The 27764-nt window shown below is 44.0% G+C and overlaps 1 protein-coding gene across 1 annotated transcript in view; it reads left to right on the top strand.

Moving 5' to 3' along the window:
* Positions 1–27764, top strand: part of LOC119956926 (inactive tyrosine-protein kinase PEAK1-like) — a 225376-nt gene that overhangs the window by 18386 nt on the left and 179226 nt on the right. Inside the window, 2 exon segments of the mRNA XM_038784504.1 lie at positions 2556–2635; positions 23575–23685. The gene's annotated coding sequence lies outside the window, so the exon portion shown is untranslated.

Below are 27764 nucleotides of genomic sequence, written 5' to 3'. Positions count from 1 at the left end.
TGATATTGCACTCTGAGGAGTTAAGATTGAGTTCATTAGACACCTGCAATTTGGAACAATTTACATTGAATTCCTACAGTGCAGAAGAAGGCCATTCAGCCCATTGAGTCTGCACTGACCCTCTGAAAGAACACTCTACCAAGGCCTGCTCCCCAGCCCCATCCCTATTATCCCGTGCATTGATCATGGTCAATACACCTAACCTGCACATCTTTGTTCTGTGGGAGGAAACCCATACAGACACTGGGAGAACGTGCAAACTCCACGCAGTCACCCAAGTTATAATTGAACCCGTGTCCCTGGTGCTGTGAGGCAGCTGTGCTAACCACTCTGCCACTCTGTCCATGCAGAATGAAATGAACACAGTCGGATAAATGGAGGAGACTGCTGATGTGGAAAGGGAACAGAAATTTGGGGGAACCATGAGTTGATGAAAAAAGTTAAATACTTCCAGTTCTTAGTTTCTTTACTCCTCTTGGCACAAATAGTTATTGATGTTCGGTGCATCCATGCTGGATCATTGTTTTGTTTTATGATGTTTTGGGTTTCGAGTTTGCCGATGGTGAGTGGGCTAATTTTGTCTTGATTTTGCCACTTAAGTTGGTGTAAATTTTCACAGATGCCCACTCCTGATTGCTATCTGGTGATCTTGCTTAAAATGTATGTTCATCAACTAAATAGCTTGCTAATTTTCTAGCCCTTAAATTATGCTGTCGGATACTAGAGGGTAATTTCCTAACTGTTCTTCCTAAAAAATAAAGGCATGTTTCCTTTTGAGGCTAGGGTATTAAACAGTTAGTTTGAAGCAAACCAGGGCCAGTTTAGTCTTCTGGATTTCCTGCCATTGCATCTTGGAAATGGCGAGTGTTACAAGCTGTTCTCCTGATTAACAAGGCTTTAGTTAATGTCTGTACAAGATATGAAACCTTGCCCATCACATTTAGGAGCAGGAACAATGATATGAAATTTATTTTGATTTAGTGGAAATATTTAAAACCTGTGATAGAAACAACTTGGCAAGCAGATTCTGTCTTTTGAATCTTCCCTACCTGGATAGTATGAAACCAAAGTTAATGATTCTTACGCCTGACATGAGAAATCCATTTTGCATTTGTGAATATCTTAACTAAAATAGTCTCAACATTCTGTCATTCACCAGTTTATGGTGTTGCAATTTCTTCCATTGTCTCTCCTCTTGGAAATTAAACACGTTTTGCTCGATGGATTTTTCAAGATGTGTAGCACAACTATACGAATGGGTCTGAAGTTTTTATGTAAATCTAGATGGATTTAAGTGTTTCATTTGGGGATTAAACTTTGGTTAGCCATTCAAAAAAGGAATTTGTTGATGGATGGTTGTGGAATTTCCATCTTTATGAATTGGCAACATGCCAACTGGTAGATGAAGTGAAAAGTCATTCCACTTGTGTATGAATGCAATGCACCAATAGCGAATTAACCAGTATAGACTTTGTCGGTCATGTAGAATAATCCTCTCAGCTTAACACTGTTGTAAGGACTTGACTTTCAAAGCAGATCTTTATGTCCTTAAGTCTTGATATTAAATCACAATAAGACATCTCCATTTTTAAAAAACCTTGTTTGTAAATCAAAGCTCCATAGTTGTCTTTTAGCATTACCTGTGTCATGTGAGAGTACCTTTTAAGAAATGGGCGTTTATCGGATAGCTGTAGTGGGTGTACCTTTAAGCAATGGGTGTTTATCGGATGGCTGCAGTGATGTCAGAGAGTGGGTGGAGTTGGGCTCTCTGTCTGCTTTTTACTTTCGCTTTTGGGCTGTCTGCTACAGAGTACATTTTTAGATTTGTTTTAGATTTGGTGAAGCAGCAGTCACAGCAAGATGTGTATGAATCTCTGCAAGCTAAAGAATGTTCATTTGGTGATTTCAAAGTGGTAACTGCTCTCAGTAGAGAAGTTAAACCTGATGTCTTTCTGTTAAAAAGGGTTCTTTCTTTGTCTTATGGATGTTGCAAGGAAAGATTAAGAGTTACTTATCGAGTACTGTATTCTTTGGGGGATTTATTGGTGGTGTTAGTTGTTCAGATGTTTACTGTGGGTTTATAAAAGTGTTAACTGGTTTCATAAATAAACATTGTTTTAATTTAAAAGTACTGTAGATCTCTGTTGCATCAAACCTGTAAGGTAGGCCTGTGTGCTCCCCATAAATACAATCTATTAAAAGTTTTGGGTCAGGGGAACTCCATGATACACTTTGGGGTTCTCTAAACCCTGGCCCATAACACCTGACCTTGAAGAAAACCTCACGTGATTAACATTTCGACTTGTATTTGGAGTTTTTAATTGATTTTTACTTGATTATTGTGCTTTCTTAATTGGTTTGGTTATCCCAAATTTGAACTGGGAGTTTTTTGTGTAGTGTAGTCATCCAGTTTTAGTCTTTCTGTCAGTGTTGCAGACAAGTTTTCTTTACATGAGTGTGGGCTCTGAGAATCTCATTATATCCTCTAATTTCAGATTGGAATGATTTTCAATAAAAATGTGCAAAATGACTAAATTGAAACTTTTCTAAAACAGGTTTTCTGGCGCAGTGTTTTATGGTAGGTGGTTAGCTGCACTTGATGGAAAAGTTTTCAATGCTTGGGGCTTCTCGAAAGGTAATGTATATAAATTTTATATTTTGTTGTATGCCTGAGGGTCATAATTTATCAACCCCGATTCTGGTGGGATTCCTCAAAATTGGCTCCTTTTCTGAAACCATGAGCAAAAACACAATGAGGATGTTCAAACTGCTGCATTTCTAGCATGATAAAAATGGTGTTGTAGTTTGAGGAATTCTGTTCCACTTTGAAGTCTGGTTAAAGTCAACGATTAACATTAGCTGAGAATACAATCTTTTTTTAAATCACTATCAATTGTAAGAATGTTTAAATATTTGGTCTGTATCGTCCCAAAATATGCTGCTCTGTAATGATAATTAAACATAGTCCACGAGGGACAGAAGACATCCCACTCTGTCAGCGGGAGATTCATGGTTAAATAGCTTGAAAGGACACCACTCTGCATCAAGCACAGCACAAGGTGAGTAGGGCAAGCCTTCATGAAATACCACAGCTGGTACAGGGATTGAACCTGTGCCATTGGTATTGTTCTGCACCACACTCTTATCGAAGCAACTGAGCTAACTGACTCCCATGTTTTGCTATGTGCAGTGACACTTTCTCTATTGTGCCATATGTTTTCCCTTTAGTCATTAAAAAGCACGAATAGCAAACATAGTTTTTATGATTTTGTTTCAAACATTTGATATACTTGGAACTTTACCACAACGGTGCATGTCCCCTAAATCTCACCTTTAGTCATGGAGGATGAACACTTGGGTATCTCCAGGGCATGGGACGGCTTCAGATCCAATTGTGATCTTTCCTTGATCAGAATTCCACACGTGCTCTTTCCAATGATGATCACTGGTTAATGATCAAATGTGGAAACTCTGGTTGGTTTCCTCCTTTATGAATAAGGACACTCAGGCCAATTGTTCAAGCTGCTACCTTACTAAATTCCACCAACTTGCTCATGATGATTGTGATACCAGCGGACACATCTGTTTAGTCATGGGAAGTACCTCATTCTACAGGTATAACTTGGCGCATACATTTTCAATTCGTTATAAAATGCCGTTGCACTTTATAAGTTGCAAAGCAAGTGTAATGCTTCTGCAACTAGCACAGATTTATTTTTTATTTGCAATATTGACTTTCAACAAGATGGGGAGCACATCAGTGTTTTGAGGACTCGTTTTTCATAAACATCATAAACAATAAGGCTGTACGATTTGTTGGATTGTTGCCTAATAAACTAGAGATCTCAAGAAATGTTAAGAGAAAAATAATGAAAATCTATTTGATTTTGATTATTGGACAAACATCTTGTGATGGAAGTTTGTTACTGGATGGCATTTGTGTTGTACAGCAGTTTTTAAAACTTAAAATCGGATCCTATAATATTGTGTGCTGTTGAGGGTAAAGAACAAGTAAAGCATGAAGCGGAAGTACTGGAAAAATGATCTTGCTTCTCACACCCAGAAAGAAATGGGCAACTGCTGTCCTAACGTCACAGATGAGGAATCGGCTGAGGCTTGTCAGGACATCAACATCCCATACCTGTATTTGGTTCAGGAGTTCTACCTTCTGACTTGTGATCAGCACTCATTGGTTACATTCACCATATTACTCACAACCTCCAAAGCAAAATAGTTTAGAACCTGTCACTTTAACAGAATAAAAAGCGATCTAAGGCACTTCACAGGACCGGGCATCGATCAAAACATGACCAGCTACATCGGGAGATGTTGGGGACAGGTGACAAAAAGCTTGGCAAAAGATCGAGGGGATATGTGTCGCTTGATTACTCATCAAGTACTGTCCTACAGTGGGTTGTGGATTCAAGTCTCACTTTGAGTACGCAAATCTAGAATGACACCCCAGTGCAGTACCATGGGAGTGCAGCACAATCAGAACCAGTACTGAGGGAGAGCTGCCCTGTTGGAGGTACAGTCTTCCAGGTGGGATGTTAAACCTTGGGTAGACATATTATAAAAAAAACCTACCACCGCACTATGTTTCAAAGAGGAGCAGGAGAGATATCCTGGTGAATATTTACCCCTCCGTCACTGTCACTAAACTAGATTGTCTGGCCATTATCCCATTGCGGTTTGGTGTGGAACCTTGCTGTGTGCAAAGTGGCTGCATTGTTTCTCACATTACAGCAGGAAAAACGTGTCAGAAATACTTCAATGGCAGCACAGCAGGGCTTTTCAAACTACAGGTTGCGACCTGCAGGCGGGTGCAAGGATGGTCACGGAGCGATTGATTGCGGCATTCCTGATTTGCGGTGGAAGCACCCAATGGCTGTGACCAACTTGTAAATTTAGAATGCTGGCTGTAGCCAGCTTTTAAATAGAACGGTGCAGACATCCGGCCAGAAGAGGCGGCAGACAGCAGGTTGTGACACCTGGTACGTACACTAGCCATATCTGTCCATACTTTTGGCATGAAGTCACGGAAAGATTCCTCGATTTTCTAGCTGCAAGCAAAGCAACAGGACAGTGAAGAACTGAAGATGGATTGTTTTAAACAAAGAAAAAACTGAAATTGGAAACAAAAGCAGTATAAAGATGATTTCTTGAGGTATGGCTTTGTTAATTATGCCAATGCATATCCAGATACAAAGCCCATGTGTGTTATATAGCAGCATCTGAATTGGGAGCAGAAGTAGGCAATTCAGCCCTTTGAGCTTGCATTCAATCAGATCATGGTATATCTCTTCATGGTGTCAAATCCACCTCCCCCACATGTTACCAATATCCCTTTAATCCGTCATTTCTACCAGAAATACATCTATCTGGGGTGGCATAGTGTTTAGCACTGTTGCCTCAATGCCGAGGACCCGGGTTCGATCCCGGCTCTGGGTCACTGTCTGTGTGGAGTTTGCACATTCTCCCCGTGTCTGCGTGGGTTCCACCCCCGCAACCCAATGATGTGCAGGGTAGGTGAATTGGCCACACTAAACTGCCCTTAATTGAAAAGAAAAGAATTGGGTACTCTAAATTTATTTTTTTAAATTTTGTTTTTGAGCTGAATTTTTCTTGTTGATTTTCAGTTGCACTGTTACGATATGGAAGTCTTTTTGAAGTGCATTTAAGAAAAGTTCAAATTTATGAAAATTATACCCACATTTTTTAGCTGCTTTTTCCAGCCTGAAAGTTACTGTTGGGATTCACTGGCGGTTAAACTTTCAGCAATTCTGTATTTGGTAACTGGATGTTTGAGCACTTTTAATGGCCTTGAACACTTCCTTTAACACTGCTGTACTGATAAAAGAAGTTGGCGCGCGCTGTCTTGAACTGCATTATGTAATGAACACCATCAACTGTGCAATAGAAATGCCATAATATGGATGTGGTGAATGGTTGGAAGAAATTGAAATGATTTGCTTTTTAGCGAATTAACAATTCCAATGAAATATCACAAGCAGCACCATCTGAACTGACCCTGCATTTCTGGCAATTCAGGCGGCTTCTTTATTATAACTGCAATGCAAGTCTCGGGCTTTTAATTCCATGCTAAGAATTGAAAACTTTTGAGAAAACTGCTCTTTGATAAAATAAGTAACTAAAGTATCATGAAGCTATCTGACCTTGCCAAAGAATGGTACCCACTGTTTTTTAAAAATATAAATTTAGAGTGCCCAGTTCATTTTTTCTGATTTAAGGGGCAATTTTATGTGGCCAATCCACCTAGCCTGCACATCTTTGAGTTGTGGGGGCGAAACCCATCCAAACACTGGGAGAATGTGATGTGCAAACTCCACACGGAGAGTGACCCACACCTGGGACCTTGGCGCCGTGAGGCAGCAGGGCTAACCCACTGCGCCACCGTGCTGCCCCAGAATGGTACCCGCTGTTAACTGGACTTCCCTGTACTCATTTAATCCATGATATTTTGCCCTGCAGGTTGCTGGCAGTGGAAACTGGGCAACACCTTCCACAGGGCATCTGAGCAAACAGGGAGAATAATTGTATATCTTCGTAACCAATCTGATGGAACTCACTGCTTTTGAGATTGATGGAAGCAGAGAAATGGTTAATGATTTCGAAAAGCAAGTGGATAGGAAATAAGCTTGCATGGCTTTAGGATTAAAATTTGGGGGGGGGGGGGGGGGGGGGTGAGGAAAGAGACTGACCAGATTGCACCACAGAGCGCTAGCATGGGCTTTTAAAATTTAATTTATAAGAAAAAATTTAAATTTAGAGAAGGCAATTATTTTTTTTCCCAATTAAGAGCCAATTTTGCGTGGCCAATCCACCTAACCTGCACGGGCGCGATTCTCCGCCCCCACGCCGGGTGGGAGAATAGCGGGACTCGGGCCTCCCGACATTTTTCACACCCTCCCGCTATTCTCCCAACCCCATGCCCGACCCACGCCACGAATCGCCGCTCGCCGTTTTTTGCAGTGATTCTCCGAGGCCGAGCGGCCGGGCCTTCTCGCCCGTTTCAACATGGCAGCAAACACACCCGCGCACTGCCATCGTGAAACGGGAGCCAGATGCCCGTTTGGGGCATCTGGGGGCCCGATTGGCACGGCAGTACCACGGCCGTGCCGTGGGGCGGCTGAGGGAAAAGACAGCAACTGCGCATGTGCGGTTTGGCGGTGGACATCGGCCGCGTCAGCCGGTGTGACGTTTGACGTGCGGCCGTGACGCATGGGGCCACGCTCCTAGCCCCGCCCGGGGGGGGAGAATCGGCCCCGGAAGTGGGCGTGAAGGCTGCCGTGCGTCACGGCCTGTCCCACGGCAGCCTTTACGATTCTCCGCATTTGCGGAGAATCTCACCCCTCACCTTTGGGTTGTGGGGGTGAAACCCACACTGACATGGGGAGAATGTGCAAACTCCACACGGACGGTGACCCAGGGCCAGGATTCAAACCCGGGTCCTCAGCGCTGCAGTGCTAGCCACTGTGCCACATGCCACCCTGCTAACATGGACTTGATGGGCTGACTGATCTTCTGTGCTGCAATGATTCTGTGAACGACTGAGGAGGAACTGCAAATTAAAGTGTTGGGGTGCATAGTGAGAAATTAAAAGGATTGACATAAGTTTTAAAATAAAATCTGCAACAATTAAAACCAGAAGAATAAGGCCTCATACCTGGGACAGTTAATTTCAGTGCCAGGGAGGTTGAATGGCTATAATTAACACCTCACCGTTAAAGGGGTACTTGTAACTTGAATTGACTTTGTGGTGAGTTTATATCTTATCCGCCATGCAACTACAGGAACTTCATGTTGTTCACTGTATTTGAATGAGGAGCTGGACAACGAGATAATCTCTTTGTAAAGCTGATGGTGGCACGATACAATACAGACACAGATTTGTGTTTTTAATTGTCCATCTACTCTTGCCTCTGAAGTTACTGTGGTCCCCAGTAGCCTCCCCATTATTTTAACAACAAATTTGGGACACTGATTCCCCACTAATTTAGTTGGTCACTAATGTTGTTGATGCCTTGTTTTGAATATCAGGACACTATTGTAGAATGTGTGCGGTGGGTTGTAGGGGACATTCGCTACCAACACTAATTGTGTCCTCCACAAATGTTCATACGCAGGCAGTTTTCAACAAGGATGGCTGAATAGCAACTGGGATTTCTTCTCCCTGCTCCCGACTCCAAATAAAACGGTCCTCAGTCCATTTTTAACACCCTTCTCCCCATTGTGGTTTTAACTTGACACAACCAAGGACTTAACCGGAGACCTCTTTGTTCTGTATGGCACAATTACTTGCCGTCTTTACCAACAAAGCAATTTGAGGTATTATAATTTTAGATGCTCAATTTGAAATTCAAAGTGTGTTTTCTGTACTGCGCTTAAAATGTATTGCAAGTGGATATATTTCATTAAGTGTTCCGTGAATTACAATATGTGATGGACACTTCAGTTTCTGAGCTTGTTCAAGATGTGTATAAACTAAATCTCTTCAGGTCAACAGGAATAAAGAGTTTTGTGGTGATTTGTACATGTTCTGTGTTATTTTCTCAGTAAAACATCCTGTCATTTTGTTTTGAACTCTGACCATTGAATTTGACAACTGAGTTGCAGTAATTCTTTTCCTGTAGAATTAGCTAAATGTTGTTCCAGACAATGTTGCACTGAACATTGCACTGTTTATTCATATGCCAATCTTTCTTAAGGAATTCAGGTGAGAATTTCTGCAAAAGTTTTTTTTCTGTATAAAATAATTATTTTATAGAATTTATTATTTTAATAAATTAATTCTTGAGGATGGCGTCGTTAGCTCGGCCTGTCTTTATTGTCCATCCCTAATTGCTCTTGAAGGTGGTTGTGAGCTGCTGCCTTGAACTACTGCAGAGTAGGTTACACCCACAGTGCTGTAGGGAGGAGATCCAAGATTTTGATCCATCCACAATGAAGGAATGGTGATACATTTCTAAGTCAGGATAGTTAGTGGCTTCAAGGGGAACTTGCAGCTGGTGGTGCTCCCATGTGTCTGCTGCCCTTGTCCCTCTAGATGGTAGTGGTCTTGGGTTTGGAAGGTGCTATCTAAGGATGCTTGGTGAGTTCCTGCAGTGCATCTTGTTGTAATGGTAAACACTGCTACTGTGTGTCAATGGTGGAGGGAGTGAATGTTTGTGGATGATGTGTAAATCCAGTGGGTTGTTTTGTCCTGAAAAGGTGTCAAGCTTCTTATTGGAGCTTAACTCACTCGGACAAGTGGAGAGTACTCCATCACTTCCTAACTTGTGCCTTGCAGATGGTGGACAGGCTTTGTGGAGTCAGGAGGTTAGTTACTTGTCACAAGCTCCCTAATCTCTGACCTGGTCTTTACATAGAATTTACAATGCAGAAGGAGGTCATTCGGCCCATCAAGTCTGCACCGGCTCTTGGAAAGAACACCCTACCCAAGGTCAACACCTCCACCCTATCCCCATAACTCAATAACCCCACCCAACACTAAGGGCAATTTTGGACACTACGGGCAATTTATCATGGCCAATCCACCTAACCCGCACATCTTTGGACTGTGGGAGGAAACCGGAGCACCCGGAGGAAACCCACATGCACACTGGGAGGATGTGCAGACTCCGCACAGACAGTGACCCAAGCTGGAATCGAACCTGGGACCCTGGAGCTGTGAAGCGATTGTGCTATCCACAATGCTACTGTGCTGCCCTGTCTTGTAGCCACTGTATTTACTTGGCTGGTCCAGTTCAATTTCTGGTCACTATTAACTCCCAGGATGTTGATAGTGGGGGATTCAGTTATGGTAACGCCGTTCAATGTCAAAGGGTGATGGTTATATTCTCCTCTTTTGCAGATGGTCATTGCCGAGATCTTGTGAGACACGAATGTTACTTGCTAGTTGTCAGCCCAGGCCTGGATATTGTCCAGGTTTTGCTGCATTTAGACGTGGGCTGCTTCAGTATCTGAGGAGTTGCAAATGGTGCAATCATCAGTGAACATCCCCATTTCTGACCTTCTGATGGAATGAAGGTAATTGAAGCAAATGAGGATGGTTGGTTGTAGGATATTAATGAGGAGTGAGGGATATACTGGGCCATGAGATTATAGGTTGTGGTTGAGTACAATTCTGCTGCCGCTGATGGCTCACAGTGTCTCATGGTTGCCCAGTCTTGAGTTGCTCGATCTGTGTGAAATCTACTCGGTTACCAAGGTGGTAGTGCCACACAATACGATGGAGGGTATCCTCCATGTGAAGATGGGATTTTGTCTCAACTAGATCTGTTCGGTGGTCACTCTACCAATACTGTCTTGGACAGAGGAATGAAGGGTACTGTTTTGGAAATACTGAAGAGGTGACTGCCACCAAATGTTTGATGATTTAACAACAAGTCTGAAACATTCTTCTCATTTTATCCCATAAGAATTGCAGCTGTCTAAACTGATGAAGAATGTGAAAGTATGTTCATGATTTTTAAATTCTAGCCTCCAAGAGCAGTTTTCTTCTTTTACTTCTCTCCCTCTCAAGACTTGGCTGTATTGTGGATCATTAGGCACTGGCCACCTTACAGTACTTTGCCCCAACTAGCTGTTAGTTTATGAACAAGCTCGTTTTCCATGGTAGCCTCGCGTCTGCGTCTGTCAGAGTTTGACGACTGGTCATGCATAATATCTAGAACACTGGATAATCATAAGCAGGAATTCTGGCTGATTTCCCATGGATACATTATGCCAACAGTGAAAAGAAGGCAGTTGGATTTGGAAAACTGGAATGTATCAAAATGACAGAAGGTGTTTGAAAAGTTGTGGATGAATGAATGGGGAAACTTTTCTGGATAAGGCAGAGAGGGATTTATAGAACATAGAGTGCAGAAGGTGGCCATTCGGCCCATCGAGTCTGCACCGACCCACAAGCCCTCACTTCCACCCTATCCCCGTTACCCAATAACCCCTCCTAACCTTTTTGGTCACTAAGGGCAATTTATCATGGCTAATCCACCTAACCTGCACGTTTTTGGACTATGGGAGGAAACCGGAGCACCCAGAGGAAATCCACGGGGAGAACGTGCAGACTCTACACGGACAGTGTTTTCTCATTCCATTTATTTTCTCATTCACTAACCTTTCCCCATTTTGCACTTGGATTTGCCTGTTGCTTTGTTCTTTTGTGCTAGCGTCTCCATTTTCTCTATTGAAGAAGTTGATTCTTGCAGGGTTATATAATGACTATTTTTGTACACTCAACTTTGACTTCATTTTTCAACTTTCCACCTTCTGCATGCAGCTCCTCACCTGGGAGTTTAGTATTTTGGAGTTACAGGTGTCTGTGCCTTTCATTAATTTTTGTTTTTAATAATTTAGAGTACCCAATTATTTTTTTCTAATTATGGGGCAATGTAGCGTGGCTAATCCAACTACCGTGCACATCTTTGGGTTGTGGGGGAGAAGCCCACGCAAACACGTGGAGAACGTGTAAACTCCACATGGACAGTGACCCAGAGTCGGGATCGAACCTGGACCTCGACGCCGTGAGGCAGCACTGCTAACCACAGTGCCACCGTGCTGCCCTGTCTGTGCCTTTCTTGACTGATCAATCTTCACGCATTAGTATAGATGCACGGTAGCAAAGTGGTTTGCGCTGTTGCTTCACAGTGCCAGGGTCCCAGGTTCGATTACCGGCTTGGATCAGTCTGTGCGGAGTGTACACGTTCTCCCCATGTCTGCATGGGTTTCCTCCGGGTGCTCCAGTTTCCTCCCACAAGTCCGAAAGACCTGCTTTTAGGTATTTTGGAATTCTCCCTTGGTGTATCCTAACAGGCGCCCGAGTGTGGTGACTAGGGGATTTTTACAGCAACTTCATTGCAGTGTTAATGTAAGCCTACTTGTGACAAAAAAGATAAAAGGTTATTGTAGATTTAAAGAAAATGTCAGCAAACTGTTCCTCCCTTGGGACATTGACTACACTCTCATTTGCTCCTGACGTTTTACTCCTTCATAGCCCTTTGAAGGCAATTTGACTGCCCCAGGTAGTTTAACTAAGTGAATGCAGAATGAATTGAACTCGAGACCTTCTATTCTACATGTACTGAACTCGCCACTGGCAAGCCTATTCTTCAATTTTTGCTGCAATTTTCTAAAAGTGTTGTGACAACATGAATTTATTTTTCTGAATATTGCTTAAATAATTTTAATGACTATACAGTATATTCGAGTCATAGATGATAGTTTATTTTTTTAAATTAAATATATTTATTCAAATTTTCAGCGATTTTCAACAAAACACTAGACAGAAAAGGGAATAATAAAGCACAAAACAAGCAAAAAGTATACATGGGATTTCCTACAAAATACAATAACCCCCATTTAACAAATAAACATGCCAGTGACACCACCCCCCCCCCCCGTTGCTGTTGACCTCCACGAGACCCCCCCCCCCCACCCCACACCACCCAGTTGCTGCTGCTGTTGACCTCCACCTAACGTTCCGTGAGCGAGTCTGGGAACGGTTGCCACCGCCTGGAGAACCCCTGCACAGACCCTCGCAAGGCAAACTTTATCCTTTCCAGCTTGATTAACCCTGTCATATCATTAATCCAAGCTTCCACGCTTGGAGGCTTCGCATACCTCCACATTAGTAGGATCCTCTGCCGGGCTACCAGGGGCGCAAAGGCCAGAACACTGGCCTCTTTCGGCTCCTGCACTCCCGGCTCGTCCTATACTCTGAATAATGCTATCCCCCAGCTCTGCTTGATCCGCGTGCTCACCACTTTGGACATAGTCCTCACAAAGCCCCTCCAGAACCCCTCCAGCGCCGGGCACGTCCAGAAGATATGGGCGTGATTTGCTGGGCTCCCCGAGCACCTCACACACCCGTCCTCCACCCCCAAAAAACCTACTCATCCTCGTCCCCGTCATATGCACCCTATGAACAACTTTGAACTGTATTAGGCTGAGCCTGAGGAGGAATGAACCCTATTCGGGGCATCCTCAACCAGCTCCTCCTGAGCTCTTCCTCCCACTTGCCCTTTAATTCTTCCACCGAGGCCTCCTCCACTTCCTGCAGTTCCTGATAGATCGCCGAGACCTTGCCTTCTCCAACCCATACGCCCAAAATCACCCTGTCCTGAATCCTTTGTGCTGGGAGCAGTGGAAATTCCCTCACCTGCCATCTCACAAACGCCCTCACTTGCATGTACCTAAAAGCATTCCCGGGAGGTAACTCTAATTTCTCCTCTAGCGCCCCTAGCCTCGCAAAAGTCTCATCGATGAATAGGTCTCCTCTTTTAATCCCTGCCCGATGCCAGCTCAGAAACCTCCCCCATCCATCCTACCCGGAACGAACCTGTGGTTCTCTTGTACTGGGGACCAGACCGATGCCCCCACCTCGCCCCTATGTCGCCTCCACTGCGCCCAGATCTTCAGAGTCACCGCCACCACTGGACTTGTGGTGTACCTTGTCGGCGGGAGCGGCAACGGTGCCGTCACCAGCGCCCCCAGATTTGTACCCACAAAAGACGCCTCTTCTACGCCGCCCCCTCTCCCTCAATTACCCACTTACGGATCATCGCCACATTAGCTGCCCAATAATAGCCACATAGATTCGGCAGTGCCAGCCCCCTCTGTCCCTGCTACACTCCAAAAACACCCTCTTCACCCTCGGGGTCTTATTCGCCCATATGAATCCCATAATGCTCCTGCTTATCCTTTTTAAAAAAAAAAAAGCCTTGGGGATTAGGATGGGCAGGCACTGGAACACAAACAGGAACCTCGGGAGGACCACCATCTTGACCGACTGCACCCTACCCGCCAGGGAGAGTGGCAGCATATCCCATCTCTTGAAATCCTCCTCCATCTGTTCCACCAACCGTGCCAAATTGAGCTTAGGCAGGGCCCCCCAGTTCCTAACTACCTGGATCCCCAGGTATTGAAAGCTCCTCTCCGCCCTCTTCAGCGGTAGCTCGTCTATTCCCCTTCCCTGGTCCCCCGCATGCACCACAAAGAGCTCACTCTTCCCCACATTGAGCTTATAACCTGAAAAGTCCCCAAATTCCCCAAGGATCCGCATAACCTCCTCCATCCCCTCCACTGGGTCTGCAACATATAATAGCAGGTCATCAGCATATAACAACAGTGTGCCCCCCCCCCCCCCCCCCCCTTCCAGTTCCTCGACTCCCTCAGTGCCATGGCCAGCGGCTCAATTGCCAGTGCAAACAACAAGGTTGTCCCACAGTACAACCTAAAGTACACTGACCTCCGCCGGTTCGTAGCCACATTTGCCACTGGGGCCCTATATAACAGCCTGACCCACCTTATGAACCCTTCCCTGAACCCAAACCTCAGGATCCGACTCAACATACGTTTCATAAATCTGGCATCATCCCAATTCCGGGCATAAACATTCACCAGTACGACCCGCGTCCCCTGCAACCTACCAGTCACCATCACGTATCGACCTCCATTGTCCGCCACAATATTCATCGCCTCAGTTTATTTATTAATGTGTCATTACAGATGTACTTTATTTTTAAAACCGATAACTTTTTGTAGTATTCATAGTGTTTACTTCCTGACCAGACCCTTCCTGCATCTATTGCATCGCATCCAGTTATAAAACTCAGCACTTCCATGTTTTGATTATTTCCTGTGAATGTCCATGCACTGGGAATATGACGCACTGTAGATCTTCACACCTGCATTGCTCAAGAATGGGAGTAGTGCAGAGATGATGAATTAACATCCTTTTGACCGTGACCTTTTTAGGATGGGAAGGAAATACTAATTGCCTGATTTTATTTGTGTCATTGGGAGTTGTGCAGAATGTAAAATCATTGGGAGATGCATTTTTAATTGCACATGCATAATTTTCAGTATGTGAAATGCAATTATTAATTCTAAACAGTAAGATGAATATTTTGGTAACTAACAGCTCAAATAAGAGCCTGTAATTTGTAAAATAAAATTAGAGTACCCAATTCATTTTTTCCAATTAAGGGGCAATTTTAGCGTGGCCAATCCACCAACCCTGCACATCTTTGGGTTGTGGGGGCGAAACCCACGCAACCACGGAGAGAATGTGCAAACTGCACACGGACAGTGACCCAGAGCCAGGATTGAACCTGGGACCTCGGCGCCGTGAGGCTGCAGTGCTAACCACCGTGCTGCCCTGGTCCTGTAATCTTTGCTTATGCCATGTGACATCTTTGTGAAATGTAAATAGCATAAAATTGTAAATAAAAATATGAATTTTATGTTTCCTCTTTTAGCAAGCACTCTCTTCTTCCTCTTTCTCTCCTAAAGATATTGTTTGCTGTGGGTCTGGGTGATAGCCTCTCTCAAATGATCATTATTTTTGATCCTTTGAAGTTAAGGAATTAGAGCAGTGTTCGTCGTACCACCCAATTATTGTGCTCACTGTCGATTTGAAGGTGCTGGTGTTGCGAATATAGGACTGTGTGCCAGAGGTGATGGGAGAGAACCAGGTGGGATTTGTGAAGGGAAGGCAGTTGTTGGCCAGTGTGCATAGGTGTGTTAGTATGATGCCCCTGGAGGGGCAGGAGGTAGAGGTAGTAGTGGCAATGGACGCGGGGAAGGCCTTTGATTGGGTGGAGTGGGCATATTTGTTGGAGGTGTTGGTTCGGGTTTGGCCAGGGGTTTGTGGTTTGGAATCAGCTGTTGTACAGGGTCCAGCTGTACAAATTGAACTTGGCACGATCCTTGGCACGACTGGTAGAAGGGATGAAGGCGGATTTCAAAAGGTGGAACCTTTTCAAAAGGTGCAACCAGCTGTCACTGGTTGGGCGCGTGCAGATGGTGAAAATGACAGTGCTGTCCAGGTTCTTGTTTGCATTCCAGAACCTCCCTATCTTTGTTCCCATGGCCAATCCACCTAACCTGCACATCTTTGGGTTGTGGGAGTGAGACCCAGACAACACGGGGAGAATGTGCAAACTCCACACGGACAGTGACCCAGAGCCGGGATCGAACCTGGGACCACGGTGCTGTGAGGCAGCAGTGCGAATCACTGAACCACCATGCTGCCCAGCATTGTCAGTACCTTGATTTTTGTTTTGTACAGTTCTCATCAGGAACGTCTACCATGGAATTGCGTTCACTAGCTTCAAAGCTCAGTTCAATTACCTCTGATATTTCATTTTAGCAAATCCATTTTAAAACCTTTACATTGGGTTGTTGCGTGCTCAACTATTTGCTTGGCAGCTTGCAAAGTTCATCACAATTGGATTTCTGGCAACTAAAGGGCAGAATCTTTGAATTCCATACTAACTGGCCTTTCGTGGTTTGGTTAGGCCTCTTATGCATTGCAGCTGGCCAGGATTACCAACCCACACGATCTTACTGGTCAATGGGCAACATGGTGCTGCCGAGAACATTTGTTCTCATAATTGATTGCCGTGTGTTTAGTATTATTGGAACTTTTGGCCATCTAACTTCGGGCTGCACTTTAAAGGTTGTTGCAAGTTAAAGAACAGATAAACTTAAAAGGAAAAATGAAATATGTTGCAAATCAGGGTAACTTAATTATTGGTGGAATTAGTTACGAGGGGAAAAACTCTTCACATCTACATTCTGTAAATTAATAAACTAATTGGAGGAGCTTTTATTGAAGTAGAGACCAATAAACTACTTACTGTACCACCTCCCGTGGTCTGGGTAATGTAATGTACACAGCATGCAGATTTAATATTTCACTTCTCCAGAAGTGAATCTAAATACAAGACTAAACTGTATTTGCCCAGGTACAGTCTTTCAGCCAACTCTGCTAAGAGATTAGGTCCTGTGTTGTAAAATGTGTTGGATAGGTTTTGTCTACCACCCTTTAAAAGGGATTGGAGCATTGAACAGACTTTGGTGTTTGAAGTCGGTGCCAAAAAATAGCATTGCCTCAATCTTGATTCCTAATCTGAGACCAGATATTGAGGGAAGCGATGACAAAAATGTGGGTCAAGAATATTGGGATGAGGGAGCTAACTTCTGTCATATGTGGAAAGCCAGTGTATGTAATTCTGCAATCTGAACTACTTAGACACTAAATTTAAAAATGAATTTGATGAAAAGTGCCGTACACAGGAGATATGGAGAATTACCAGGAAATGTGTAACTACTATTTCATGCATATATAGTTTTGCAAAGTGCAAATTAGTGTGACAGCTTGTTTGCTGTAATTGTTTCCTTATCTCCCAAGGCCTTCAAAAGTATGCTAAGTATTTATGACCTGGGGAACAAAGTTGCAACCTGCATAAACCTGTCAGGGTAACGACTGGCACTTCAAAACAATGGCCATCTTTTGGATTTTCTTCCTGTTGAAAGTTTATGTTGCCTCATGGGATGGATTTGTAGAATTATTATTTAGGTCTTGTTACAAATGAATGGGCAGCCATGATGGTAAAAAAAACATTCCAACTTGAGCTACAATAGCTCTCGTTCAAACCCTTAACGGTGGAAGTACATCTTGACCAAATAGTTTTGTAACCTTGAATGTAGTAAAGGGAGATTCCTGTTTGCACATCCTTGTCACATTTTGCTGCTGTGGAATTTCTCGTTTTACAATAGTGTGGACCCATGTTTCCGGTGGCAAAAAAAGGCAACATGGGTAATTGTTAGTTTGAGTATTTCACATTGTCCTTTGGCTCTCTTTTGGCAAGTTTATTTTTATAGTTTTATTTTGAATTACATAGCATTTAACACACAGAATCAGGTCTATACTGGTGTTTATACTCAACATAAACCTCAGCAATTTAAAGACTCGTATCACTGCAGCCAAGTAGGTATGAACAACGTTGTGCATTATGTTGCAGGGATAAAAATTCTAAGCTGTTCTGCATTTTCTCTCTGCTACACACCTCTCTAAATTGTCCTGAATCTATTAATCAGAAGAGTAACTTAGTCACCACGTTTCTGCAATACCTCAGTGTATATAAGGAAACGTGACACACCTACAGTAATATGTCATGGTTACAAAGCCACTTTTCTTCAGTCAACTCATTTTGTGAAGTCATTTGTGATATTTATTGAAACGGTAAATGCAAATTTGATTTTATTCAATAACAATTTGCTAAATAAACAGTGACCGAGGAGCAAATATATTTCTGTTTCATATTTCTGGTCAGGCCTGCAACAGTACAGTGATCTGTAAACTTAAAAATTAAAAAAAAAGTAGAGTACCCAATTCTCCTCCTCCTCATTTCTTCTCCCCCCCCCCCCCAAAATTAAGGGGCAATTTAGCATGGCCAATTCACGTACCCTGCACACTCCACACAGACACTGAACTGGGGCTGGATCGAACCCGGGTCCTAGCTGCAACAGTGCTAACCACTACGCCATTGTGTTGCCCAATCCTGATCTGTAAACTGATGAGAAGGACCCTGTTGTGGTGTAAGAACTGCAGCATTGGTATTTGTTAGACATCAAGTGTTATGGATGCCTGTTAATTTCCCAACAGTGATGAAGATAGGCCAGAAACAAAACAATTTGTAAATTATAAGACTGTGCAGAAAGATCGACTCGCTCCAGAGGTGATTGCATAAGGAATAGGGGGCGGAATTCTCCGACCCCCTGGGTCGGAGAATCATCGGCGGGCCGCGTGAATGGTGTAATGCCGCCCCAATGCCGGGATGCGATCGCTGCAGAGCAGAGAATTGGCACCACTGGGGCCAGCGTGGTTGGCGCGGCGCCGGTTGGGGTATGCGAACGGGCAGACGCGGCGATTCTCCGGCCGGGATGGGCCGCACAGCCATCAACAAAATGCCGAGTCCTGCATGAGCCAGCGGGACCTCTGCATTGAAGGGTCCGGTGGCCTGTGGGAGGGAGGAGGGGGGGCCTCCTTTCCTCCACGCCGGCTCCTGCAGCCCTGCGCATTTGGCGATGGGGCCGGTGCGGGGAAGAAGGCCACTGCTCATGGGCTAGTTGGTGCTGGGTCAACTGTGCATGCATGGACCCCGCGGCGCCGAGTTCACGCAGGGATCAGCAGCTGGAGTGGCGTGGGCCGCTCCAGCGCCGTGCTGCCCCACTGTGGCCGGAGAATAGGGTCATGGAACGGGCGCCGACGCCGGAGTAAAACACACCTGTTTTTACGCCTGCCGCCCGATGGGATAATCCCGTCCAGGATGTGGTTATTTTTTGTTTAGAATGCCCACTAAAGAATATTAAAATGAACATACAGCTCACGACGCCACATAGGCATGCAGGCAACAATGATGCTTGCATTTAGAGAATATATTCCTGTTGTTAGTGTAGCTCCTTCAGACCCTGGACCCAATTTCACAAGCCTGTCTCTATGGTAGTTTTTCATGACCTCTCCCGGTGGCTTTGCAAAACCGTTCCTTCCCCCCCCCCCCCCCCCCCCCCCCCCCACCTGTTCAAACAGGATTATTTTATCTCGCTTTGCTCCCCCAGTCCCTTGGAGATGGTTCTGTCCAGGCTTGAACTCATCATTGCTATCTGGGCTAATGACTGGTCAGACCAGAGTGTCCTAGAGGACAACGGATCTCTCGTGAACCACCCTGGCTGAACAGGGGTATCCTGTTTATTCCCACTAATGAGCCAAGTCGGAATAGGACAATGTAACTCGGACCAGTTGTGGGCATATACCTCTGACTTGGTGCTAGCAGTTTTACCCTCAGTCTGTTAACCTCTAAGTTGCCCACTACATCTTTGATTCCATTTCCTGATCCAATTTCCGAACATCTCCCGATCGTAACACAAGGCTTTTGGAGATTTATAGTAAATTGAAGGAAAGCAGTTCTATCTCCAAGAACTACATTAGCTGGTCTGACAACTACTAAGTGTATTTACAGGCCAGTTTAGGCACAGTTGGACTCATGTGGTTTTGCTGCTTCACGTTGTTAAATCTGAATGCTCCCGATTCGGAGTGACCAGCAGGAGTTGGGCCTTAATATTACATGCAACTCCCAAGGTTGTCATAACACTTGAAGTACACAGTATATCTGTCTCGAGCCTTAGTAGAAAAAACTAGAACCAGAGAACACAATCTCAGGCTAACAGGACGACCCTTTAAAACAGATGAGGAGGAATTTCTTTAGCCCGAGGGTGGTGAATCTGTGGCACTCTTTGCTGCAGAAGACTGTGGAGGCTAAATCAATGACTTTAAGACTGAGATAGATAGGTTCTTGATTAATAAGGGGATCAGGGGTTATGGGGAGAAGGCAGGAAATGGGGATGAGAAAAATATCAGCCATGATTGAATGGCAGAGCAGACTCGATGGACCGAGTGGCCGAATTCTGCTCCTATGACTTATGGTCTTATCAGCAATGCATTTAGCTAAGATATTGTGCAGCATGAGTAAAGACAGCCAGGCAATAGTTCTTGTGGGGACAGAAATTGTTGATGCAGCTGGAACAATTTCAACCTAATGGGAAGTAATATTTCAACTAGGTTATCATGCCTTCATGCACAGACGGATGGTGTACCTTAATCTAGTTTAGTATACAAAGTTCTCAATTATTGAGTTCCCTCTAGTGACAGGAAACTAGTAGTGCAGAAATTTTATTTGATCCCCAGGGTCCAACAGATACCTCGGGAGTCTTGATTCCAACAAAGTAGTATCCCGGGTTTGCAACTTAATTGATTTAATGATGGTGACTAATAATAAGGGATATATACTAAATTGCCTCTTAGTTGGAAAAATGAATTGGGTACTGTGATCATGTACTTTAAATGCATTAATTTTTTTTTTATTTTTTTTTTTCTTTTTTTTTTTTTTTTCTTTTTTTTATAAATTTAGAGTGCCCAATTATTTTTCCAATTAAGGGGCAATTTTGTGTAGCCAATCCACCTACCTTGCACATCTTTGGGTTGTGGGGGTGAAACCCACGCAGACATGGGGAGAATGTGCAAACTCCACACGGACAGTGACCCAGGGCCGGGATTCGAACCTGGGTCCTCAGCGCCGCAGTCCCAGTGCTAACCACTGCGCCACATGCCGCCCCTTTAAATGCATTAATAATGTTTGTTTTAATATAAATGATACCTATTGGTCAGTGGAGTCACCCCTCCAGCAACGTATACTTTCCCCTCAGTTTTATAAATTAAAAAAGATTTTGGAGGGTGGCACAGTGGTTAGCACTGCTGCCTCACGGTGCCGAGGGCCTGGATTCGGTCCTGGTCCTGGGTCACTGTCCGTGTGGAGTGTCTGTGTGGGTCTCCCCCCCCCCCCCCCCCCCCCCCCCCCCCTCCACAACCCAAAGATGTGCAGGGTAGGTAGATTGACCACGCTGAATTGGCCTGTTAATTGGGGGAAAAAAATATAAATGGGTACTCTAAATTTATATTTTAAAAAAATAATTTGGGGGTTTCTTGTCTGATGCGCTAACAAAGTTTGGGGTCATCTCCGGGATCTTAACACTACTACCACCACTACCTTCAGTAAGCGCTTTCCTAATTTCCTGGAGTTAAACATTGGTAAGATCAAATCCATTATTTTTGATGCCTGCTGCAGAATCCATGTCCTTGTCATCAATTCCCTCCACTGTCTCTGATCGAACTGGGCTTCTCACAACCTATTTGACTCCCAAGTTCAGCAACACGCCCTAACCCTACTTCTAGTACTCTCTATGAATTCTGTAATATTGCTTGTCTCTGGCCCTGTCTCATCCAATCTGATTTCCCATGCTTTTGTCATTTTCAGATTCTGCTATTCCAATGGTCCCTTCAGCATATTTGAACCTCTGCTATAAGTAGAGCCCACAGGGGCAGACCAAGGCAGGCCAGCAGCACGGTTCAATTCCCGTACCAGCCTCCCTGAACAGGCGCCGGAATGTGGCGATTAGGGGCTTTTCACAGTAACTTCATTTGAAGCCTACTTGTGACGAGCGATTTTCATTTTCAGCATCCTAAACTGCATTGGATCCTGCTTGGTATATTTTTATCCACTGAGTTATTAGGACAACATAGTCAAGATACTAATACTGAGATTTGAATAAAGGGAAGCACTTGCCTACTAAGGTTGCATATATCCTTAAGGTGGTCTTTGTAAATCAATTTTCTGTATACCAAGATTTTATCCAAGATATGATAAAAATGGAATATTTTTACAGCCTCTTTTGGATTGTGGACTGTGATTTTAAAAGGGTTCTATGGAATTTATCTGGAGCATCTGAACTGTTAAGGGCTTGTTTCCGAAGTATTAAAGCCTTGCCCCACCCCCACCATTCCTATTTCTGTGAAGTCTATTGAGCATACTGATGTTGTTTGAAGTTGGACACTGGAGAGAGTTGGGGGGAGGGGAGAAGATAGCCTGGGAAAATCAACTCGGGGAAAGTTTGACATGGAGAAACCAGGGAGGCTGAATAATTGAATATGTGTGAAGAAGCAAACACATGCAGGAAAATAAATAAAACGGTGAAGTCGAGAAACCATGGAAACAAACTAAGGTGAATAAGATATCATTTGGTTGAATGTAAAATGGAAATTAAAAGATGCAGACAAAAAAACCCACTGAGGTCATTTTTAAATAAAGACATTTCAGGCGAGACGGGCATGTGACCTGCAGTGCAATCCATCTCTTATTACATAGTTTTAAAATTGATGTTCGAAATATTTTGTGAAACAGTGTGGATGCTCTCTGTGCTGCTCATGGAGAAGATTTAAATAAAAATGAATGCAAACTCAATTCATGGATGATAGTGCAATAATAGGGTATTTGGTAGATTAAAGATATGATTGCAGAGTTGATGATGAATAATCCCAGAACAGAGTTGCTATATAGCGTATTTACAGTTTAAATTGAATGTGAAGTTGCTTTAACACTAAACGGAACGCTTTCGATTGTTGGTGTCCAGTTTTCCGTGTCCTTTTTTAAAAAAACTGTCGAAAAGGGAACTAATTTTCTGATAAATTCTTGTGAATGAGAATTTTTTAATATACCTTTTTAAAGATTCAGTGAGTTGTACTCTTATTTAAAGGACATCAAACCATTAATATAATTGCCCCATATTATACCATACTATACTATAGATATTCAGAGCACTCCACATACCCACCAGACTTGGGAATAATTTTGATAGCTGTTTTCATTCCTGAATCTGTGTTGGCTGCAGTGTTATAATTTATTTATTTTGGAATTATATGGAAATATTTGTGTGCGTGCAAAGATTATGTGCATGTTTGCAGTATTTAGATGTGCCACCGCGGCCAAGAAGGTGAGAGTTTGAGCTGGTTCTTAGCTCTGATATTTCATTTTCTCCAGCGGAGACATTTTTAGCGTTTGCATCAAAACTTGTCCACAGCGATAAAGTTGGATTGGAGGCAGAACTGTGTGGAAAGTCAGACTATAGTCTCTTGCCACACTGGTAACTTTATACAGTCATTTGTGAGAATGTTGTTATGACTAGGAATGTGCATATATATTCGGGGCTTGGCTGTTAATATGCTGTTGAAATGGAAAATAATATTCTGCTGTGTAACTTGAACATGACCACTCTTAAATCATTTTTTACTGTCATATGAAACGGGAAGAAATTTACGAATGAAATGGTTGGTGTGAGTAGGATTGATGTTTATTTTCCCTTTTTTGAATCCAGTTCTATATAGTGGGTTGTGAAGAGTGCAGTCTGTACGACATGATGGTGGTTGGTGCTGACAACATTCTGGTCTGACCGCATTCGCATTGCTGAAAGATATAATTTAGCTTGGTGAGCATTTGCTATTTAACCTCCTTCAAGTGCTGGCTTTCCATGCATGTTTTATAAATGTTTACTTTTCTGCAGAGCACAAAGATAACTACTGTCAACATAATTTGCGTATCTCTTCACAGAAATTGGCATTATTGAAAGGAAACTGTTGACATATTATTGATTTAAAAGCACAAATGAATATTCAGTACTGTTTATATTTTGGGTAGCATAATTCTTTTAAAAACTGTGACAACTGAATTTGCTGTCGGTGTTGAAAGTAGTTTTTCTTTTGGATCTCCTATTAACGCATTCCTGAAATAAATAACTGACAAAATCAATGTGTTTGGAGCAGGTACCTAAGGAATGTGCCAGATCATATTGACAATGCATTTGCATTAGAATGTGAGAGAGAGCAGAAAGATTCCTGTACACCCCACCTCCCTTCAAATCTCATTCCTCAATTGGTGGCAGAGACTACAGTTACCCCCCCCCCCCAACACACCTTTTCTGCAAAACTGGTCTTTTTACTGTGTCTCTGTTTGTCTATCTTAGTGAGAAGCTGCATGCAATCTTCTATTATCTTTAAATGCTTTGCAAATACAAGATTGTGAAATTTCATGCATTAGTTGGTATGATTAGTATTGGAGAAGTAATTGTGATGTAGTTCTCACAAACCAGTTTAATTAGGGAATGAGATAATTGCCAGGTGTCGTGGTTGTCCACGAAACATCACCATTAGTTAGATTTAAATAACCTACACACCCACATGTGGCCAGTGCCATTCTTTTTTTATTTGAGAACTGGTTGAATGCCTAAACTTGGCAACACTTAACACCGCCTTCAGTTATAAATGGACCAAATCTTGGAATGTGGTCCTCTAAAACAACAAAAAAAATCCCTGGCTTCCATTTCAATGGAAATGGAATTTGATTTATTTATGCTCTGTAAAGAAGTGGCCCCGCTTATCACCCACAGAAGCTCCATGTAATGTAAAATTACTCTTGGAACAAAGAACTGCTTTTAATAATCTTTATTGTCACGAAGAAGACTTACATTAACACTGCAATGAAGTTACTGTGAAAAGCCCCTAGTCGCCATATTCCAGCGCCTGTGCGGGTACACGGGAATTCAGAATGTCCAATTCACCTAACAAGCAGTCTTTCGTGACTTGTGGGAGGAAACTGGAGCACCCGGAGGAAACCCACACAGACACTGGGAGAGCGTGCAGACTCCGCACAGACAGTGATCCAAGCTGGGAATCGAACCCGTGTCCATAGATTCCGTAGCATTTACAGTGCAGAAGGGGGCCATTCAGCCCATCACATCTGCACTGGCCCTTGGAAAGAGCACTTTATTTAACCCCACAATTCCACTCTATCCCTGGAACCCAGTAATCCCACCTGACCCTTTTTTGGACACCAAGGGCAATTTAGTGTGGCCAATCCACCTAACCTGCACATCTTTGGACTGTGGGAGGAAACCGGAGCACCCAGAGGAAACCCACGCAGAGACTGGGAGTATGTGCAGACTCCACACAGGCAGTGACCCAGCCGGGAATCGAACCTGGGCCCCTGGCGCTGTGAAACAACAGTGCTAACATATTTTTTAATATCTGTTTCTAAAATGAACTACAATAGATCCTTTTTTATAATTCAGATTTACAGGAGATGGGTGCACAAGCCCAACTCTGAGAGGGTACAGATGGAAGAGGCCTCCTGCAAGGGACTGACCCTCCGGGCCCTAACCGCGGCAGCACTCCCATCCCCCTCGGAGAAATACACATCGATCCCAGTGGTAATGGCCACACGAAAACGTGAGGCCAGCTAATACAACAATTCGGGCTAACTGGGATGGGACCCATGGCCCCCATCTGCGGCAACCACAGATTCCCGCCAGTCATGCTAGATGCAACGTTTAAAAAATGAAGACAGGATGGGGGAACACTGACAGTTAGGGACTAACTACATAGGCACAGAATAGCGACGGTGAACAAATTGAGTGAGGAATGGGAATTGCCGACAGAACAGGAAATGAGACACTTACAAATAAAACATTTCCTCTGCAAAGAGACAATAGGATACCCTGGAGACTACACTGTTAGAGGACCTGATGACCACGGACAGTAAGGAGGGGGGACTCTGTGGGGGAAAATATACAGACAGCTACTGGACAGAGCTTGAACGCGGACAAGACCAGACGTAAATGGGAGGACGAACTAGGAACAGAAGTGGGGTATGGACTCTGGAGTGAAACACTGAGCATGGCCAATGCCACCTCCAACTGCGCAAGGCTCAGCCTCAACCCGAATGAGCAGGTCCTTCCCGGAGGTGGAGGATAAATGTGAACGGTGCCAGAGGGGCCCGGCCAACCACGCCAGCATGTTCTGGGCTTGTCCCAAACTTGCTGGATTCTGGACAGCCTTCTCTGAGGCAAATCCAATGTCCAAAGTTGTGGGGGAGAGGGTGAAGCCATGCCCAATAGAGGCAAGCTTTGGGATATCAGAGCAGCCAGAGCTACACATGGGGAAAGGGGCTAACGCCCTAGTTTTCGCTTCCCTAATCGCACGCCGGAGAATCTTGCTCGGCTGGCGATCAGCACCACCCAAAGCTGCAGACTGGCTCGCTGACCTTTTGGAATTTCTCCACATGGAGAAGATAAAATATGCCATCCGAGGGTCGGAGGAAGGTTTCCTTACTGCATGGGGCAATTTGTCAGTCCGTTCCAAAACACATTTGAGGCCAGCAACAACCAATAGAGGGAGAACTGGACAGAGCAAACAGGGAAAAGAAAAAGGCACGGAGCAACGCCAGCGATGCACAACCCAGGCGTTTGGGGGGGGGGGGGGGGGGGGGGGCAGAAAGTCTGAGACTGACAAAGAGGGACAGCACGGGGGAGGGGGGGGGTAACCTGCCCCCCTCTCTCCCCCCCCCCCCCCCCCCCCCCCCCCCCCATCCACCAAAGAAAATGGGGAAACCCCTCTATATTGACCAATGGGGTTGGGAGGGGGGAGACGGGGAGTGATTCAGGAAAGGGGGGCTGGGGGAGGGGGGGGAACACCGGACTAGACGGCAGCAATCTGTAAATAAAGTACAGCAAGACAAACTCCTTTTAGCATTACACTGTACAATAAATAAACATGAACGTCAATGTACATAATGGTGAAAATGGTAATAAATTTTAAAAAAAAATGTAATTTGCAAATTTAAACTAATATGAATCGGGGGCAGCACGGTGGCGCGGTGGGTTAGCCCTGCTGCCTCACGACGCCGAGGTCCCAGGTTTGATCGCGGCTCTGGGTCACTGTCCGTGTGGAGTTTGCACATTCTCCCCGTGTTTGCGTGGGTTTCACCCCCACAACCCAAAGATGTGCAGGGTTGGTGGATTGGCCATGCTAAATTGCCCCTTAATTGTAAAAAATGAATTGGGTACTCTAAATTTATATTTTAAAAAAACTCAAAAATTAATGTGAATTGAAATTGTGAAAATGTGTTAATTTTTGATTTTATCCAGAAAGTAATTTAAATTAATTAATTTGAATTCCCACCCAAATGTTGCCAACCAGTGAGATCTATTGCTATAATTCACATTCAACCTGATTATAGTGGGCACAGCCGGGCTATCTCGCGTCATCTTCCTACAAAAGGTGAATAATTTCTTCCAAGAATTTGGAACAAACTCCTATTTGCATCGTGGATCAGCCACTTCAAAAACAACCATGCAATTAAGCCCTGGTCAAAACATGGAGAAGCGAGTGGAGTTCTCATGGACAGTCAACAATTGATTAACATCTTTGAAATTTTATCTTGTTACAAGCCTGAAGACATCCCTAATGTAGATGAAAGTGTCCTTTATTCTAAACAAGCTACACAAAGTGGAACACTGGCTTTCATCAGTGAAAAATGCTCAGCAGCAAATTGCTTTTGTGGTTTGGGCTAGTGTTGGGGGTGGGCAGGCAGGGAATAAAGCTGCTGGAGTTTGACTTGCAAAAAAACCTTCTGTGTCAATGATGCTTTTACCCTGCCTACAAACAACGAAGGTGTGAACACTGATGATCTTATTGACGATTGACTTTGTCACTTTGATCAAAGCATTGAATA

The sequence above is a fragment of the Scyliorhinus canicula genome, chromosome 24 (assembly GCF_902713615.1).
Source record: "Scyliorhinus canicula chromosome 24, sScyCan1.1, whole genome shotgun sequence".
Lineage (NCBI taxonomy): Eukaryota > Metazoa > Chordata > Chondrichthyes > Carcharhiniformes > Scyliorhinidae > Scyliorhinus > Scyliorhinus canicula.
Note: the sequence above shows the minus strand (reverse complement) of the source record. Positions and strands in the feature narration are given on the sequence as shown.